The sequence below is a fragment of the Rhipicephalus microplus genome, chromosome 4, assembly GCF_043290135.1.
Source record: "Rhipicephalus microplus isolate Deutch F79 chromosome 4, USDA_Rmic, whole genome shotgun sequence".
Lineage (NCBI taxonomy): Eukaryota > Metazoa > Arthropoda > Arachnida > Ixodida > Ixodidae > Rhipicephalus > Rhipicephalus microplus.
Window position 1 is genome coordinate 204632552 of NC_134703.1, and position 5050 is coordinate 204637601.

At 46.8% G+C, this 5050-nt stretch overlaps 1 non-coding gene across 1 annotated transcript; it reads right to left on the reverse strand.

The window, feature by feature from the left end:
- Positions 1-216: 216 nt before the first annotated feature.
- On the reverse strand, positions 217-290 carry TRNAN-GUU (transfer RNA asparagine (anticodon GUU)). The gene has a single exon. It is a non-coding gene; the product is annotated as a tRNA-Asn (tRNA).
- Between the last annotated feature and the right edge of the window lie 4760 nt (positions 291-5050).

Here is a 5050-nt window from a genome sequence, read left to right on the forward strand (position 1 = left end):
CTCCACTCTCACCACCGTCAGAACATTTCCCAAAGCTATCAGCACAAATAAAAAAACGACACACCACCCTCGGGAGGGCTCGGACTTCCAAGCTTTCGGTTAACAGCCAATCGCGCTAGCCAATTGCGCCACGGAGACAGTCGTGCTCATCTCTCACCAACCACGGTCAGAACATTTTTCCAAAGCTATCAGCGCGAAGAAAAAAAAGAGACACACCGCTCTCGGGAGGGCTCGAACCTCCAACCTTTCGGTTAACAGCCGAACGCGCTAGCCAATTGCGCTACGGAGACATTCTGACTCTCACCACGGTCAGAACATTTCTCCAAAGCTATCAGGGCGAAGAAGAAAAGAGACACACTGCTCTCGGTAGGGCTCGAACCTCCAACCTTCTGGATAACATCCGAAAACGCTAGCCGATTGCGCCACGTAGATAGTCGTGCTCCACTCTCAGCACGGTCAGAGCATTTCTGCAAATGTATCAGCGCAAAGAAAAAAAGTGACACACCGCTCCCGGGAGGGCTCGAACCTCCAACCTTTCGGTAAAGAGCCGATCGCGCTAGCCAAATGCGCCACGGAGACAGTCGTGCTCCACTCTCACCACCGTCGGAACATTTCTCCATAGCTGTCAGCGCAAAGAAAAAGCGACACCTCTCCCGGGAGGGCTCTAGTTCGGCAGCAGTGCACAAGAAAGGCGTACCTCTGACGCTCAATCTACTGCTTTTGCAGATTTCCCTGCCAAGTCGGCCTACCGAGCCTCGTGGAAATACTGCCGTTTCTTCAACGAACAAGCAAGACACGCTGGCCCCCGGACATCGCTTCGGCGTTTCTGCGCAGCCATTTCGGCGCATGAGCCTATCAAGTCAGCTGACACGGAGGGAGTGACGGCGAACAGTAGAAAAGACGGCGGAATCCTGCGGCTCGCTTAGTTCGGCAGCAGTGCACAAGAAAGGCGTACCTCTGACGCTCAATCTACTGCTTTTGCAGATTTCCCTGCCAAGTCGGCCTACCGAGCCTCGTGGAAATACTGCCGTTTCTTCAACGAACAAGCAAGACACGCTGGCCCCCGGACATCGCTTCGGCGTTTCTGCGCAGCCATTTCGGCGCATGAGCCTATCAAGTCAGCTGACACGGAGGGAGTGACGGCGAACAGTAGAAAAGACGGCGGAATCCTGCGGCTCGCTTAGTTCGGCAGCAGTGCACAAGAAAGGCGTACCTCTGACGCTCAATCTACTGCTTTTGCAGATTTCCCTGCCAAGTCGGCCTACCGAGCCTCGTGGAAATACTGCCGTTTCTTCAACGAACAAGCAAGACACGCTGGCCCCCGGACATCGCTTCGGCGTTTCTGCGCAGCCATTTCGGCGCATGAGCCTATCAAGTCAGCTGACACGGAGGGAGTGACGGCGAACAGTAGAAAAGACGGCGGAATCCTGCGGCTCGCTTAGTTCGGCAGCAGTGCACAACAAAGGCGTACCTCTGACGCTCAATCTACTGCTTTTGCAGATTTCCCTGCCAAGTCGGCCTACCGAGCCTCGTGGAAATACTGCCGTTTCTTCAACGAACAAGCAAGACACGCTGGCCCCCGGACATCGCTTCGGCGTTTCTGCGCAGCCATTTCGGCGCATGAGCCTATCAAGTCAGCTGACACGGAGGGAGTGACGGCGAACAGTAGAAAAGACGGCGGAATCCTGCGGCTCGCTTAGTTCGGCAGCAGTGCACAAGAAAGGCGTACCTCTGACGCTCAATCTACTGCTTTTGCAGATTTCCCTGCCAAGTCGGCCTACCGAGCCTCGTGGAAATACTGCCGTTTCTTCAACGAACAAGCAAGACACGCTGGCCCCCGGACATCGCTTCGGCGTTTCTGCGCAGCCATTTCGGCGCATGAGCCTATCAAGTCAGCTGACACGGAGGGAGTGACGGCGAACAGTAGAAAAGACGGCGGAATCCTGCGGCTCGCTTAGTTCGGCAGCAGTGCACAAGAAAGGCGTACCTCTGACGCTCAATCTACTGCTTTTGCAGATTTCCCTGCCAAGTCGGCCTACCGAGCCTCGTGGAAATACTGCCGTTTCTTCAACGAACAAGCAAGACACGCTGGCCCCCGGACATCGCTTCGGCGTTTCTGCGCAGCCATTTCGGCGCATGAGCCTATCAAGTCAGCTGACACGGAGGGAGTGACGGCGAACAGTAGAAAAGACGGCGGAATCCTGCGGCTCGCTTAGTTCGGCAGCAGTGCACAAGAAAGGCGTACCTCTGACGCTCAATCTACTGCTTTTGCAGGTGAGGCTAGTCCCATTTGTTTCTCTGGCATAGGAGTGCACTGCTGCCGAACATAGCGTCTTTGCTGTTGTTGTGCATGACATTTTGGAAATGGGAAGTAAGGGCTCTGGAAAAGATACTTCAGATTCTAAAGAGATACGTGACCTGTTCAGGGCGTTTGAGAACTTCAAACGTGATTTCCGGGTAGAAATGAAGGAATTGAAAGAGGGAGTGTCTTTTTGTTCTGATGTATGCAATGATGTTAAAGACGTCGCAGAAGATATCAGGACATTAAGGCAGGAAATAAAGGAACTGCTTAGTGAAAACAGGAAACTAAAGACAGAGAATGAGCGCCTGTCGAAGAAGTGTGATGAGCTAGAGCAGTATCAGCGTTCAAATAACCTGGAGATTAAAGGCATACCACCTGGTAGTGATGCTCTCAGTATTCTTCAAAAGATTGGGGATAGCGTGGGTGAGACCGTTGACACGTCAGATATTGACATTTGTCACTGGGTTCGCACGCCAAAACCTACAATTCAGAACATTCTTGTTCGGTTCGTCAGGCGTGGAAAGAGGAATGATTTTCTGGCTAAATGTAGAAAGAGGAGATTAGACACTTCAATGCTTGGTCTTAGACCAGGGGCTGCTATTTTTGTAAATGAGCACCTAACTCAAGCTAACAAGGCGCTGCTTTCAGCCGCCATCCAAAGGAAAAAGGAAAAACAATGGAAGTTTGTCTGGACTTCTGGTGGTAGAGTGCTTGCCCGTAAGGATGAATCTTCTGCTGTGGTTAATGTGACCTGTCAAGATGACATAGAAAAAATGTGCTGAGTTTGTTGAGTGTATCTTGCGTGTACCAATGTTGTTTTTCGTTGTTCACTATGAGTGTTTTCAGTGAAACTCATAAGTATTACAATGTTCTTGATTTAAAATCGTGTTATCCACAAAATAAAAATTTCCTTTCTGCTTTACATGTGAATGCCAGGAGTATTAGAAGTAAAATAGACGACATAAGCATTTTTCTAGACACCGCGGCAATAAACTTTGATATGCTCATGTTCACTGAAACGTGGTTAACCGATGATAATAATGTCCCAAGTTTTCCTGGATATCGATCTGAGCATCTTTGCCGCGCGGACAGAAAAGGAGGCGGAGTTGCAATTTATTTAAAAGAAAAATATACCCATGAAAAACTAGAACTGTCGGTAATCACAACAGATTTTGAATGTTTGGCTATAAAGGTTGATAAACTTGTAGCGATTGTCATTTATAGGCCGCCTCAAGGGCACAAAACACGTTTTTTAGAGTTTATAGACACACTCCTATCTTCCCCATTACTTCACAACACTTCTTATGTTATCATGGGGGACATTAATATCAATCTTGCTGCAAACGATACGCCCGCCGTACATTTTGAGACACTGCTTTCTGCGTTTGGTTGTGTAAATCATGTATGTTCCCCTACCAGAGTGACCAGGGACAGTGCAACATTACTCGATATATGCGTTACAAATTCGAACCCAGCGGAGATCATAAGCGGTATCGTGTCAAGTGATCTTAGCGACCATTTGCCAGTTTTTTGTTACATACCCTTGTTATTGAAACACCAAAAGCAACAGAAGGAAACCTTCGTCCGACGCAACATAAATAGTGAAAGTAAGAACTTATTCTTTCAGCTCGTCAAAGCAGTAGATTGGAATGATATATATAAGATAAAAGATGCTGATGAGGCCTATAATGGTTTTTTGAATGCATTACGTCACTGTTACAACACGGCATTTCCTAGGAAAGAAGTCTCTTTTCGAAAGAGAAAAACTTGCCGGAAACCTTGGATAGACTGCTCGCTTTATAAACGTATTCAAATAAAAAATGGCCTTTTTAAAAATTTTTTAAGCCTACGAGAACCCGAAGCATTTGCCGAGTACAAAAAATACCGCAACGCACTTACATCAGACTTAAAAAAGGCTAAACGAGAATATTATCAGAAAAAATTTCAGAACATATGTGATAACCCAAGAAGGGTCTGGGAAACAGTGGATGCCCTTACTGGGAGAAAGAAAGCAAGACATGACGTCACAGAAATGCAAAAGGAAAACGGGGTGCTGCGTGGAGAGAACCTAGCCAATGCTATAAATCGTCATTTCGTCAATGCGGGCGCGTATAGTGGTTTTTCTGAAAGAGAAGATGACTCGTGTTTCGAAGAAACAACAGCTATGCAGAATTCAATCTTTATGCTTCCTACTGACAGTGCTGAGATAGCTAACCTAATAAAAAAACTTAAGAGCAATGTGACGCCAGGGATAGACGAAATCACCGCAGCTGAACTAAAGTTGATATGTCCGCTAATATCCGAGGCGCTTGCTTACATAGTAAATCTTGTACTGAAAACAGGCGTGTTTCCGGCACAGTTAAAAGTTGCAAGGGTAACCCCAATTTACAAAGGAGGTGGCATTAATAATATGTCAAATTATAGACCCGTTTCAGTACTCTCGACATTATCAAAGGTTTTTGAAGGCGTTATTCACGACAGGTTGTTATCCTTTTTCAATAAGTATGGCATCATCACAACATGTCAGTATGGTTTTCAGAAAAACAAGTCTACTGAACAAGCGTTAACGATTATTAAAGATCAAATAATTACAAATATGGAAAATAAGAAATTTACGCTTGGTTTATTTTTGGACTTAAAAAAAGCCTTTGACTCAATACATTATGATATATTGTTACGGAAACTATCACGGTACGGCATACGTGGGGTCACCCTTAAGCTATTACAAAACTATTTGCATAACCGGTA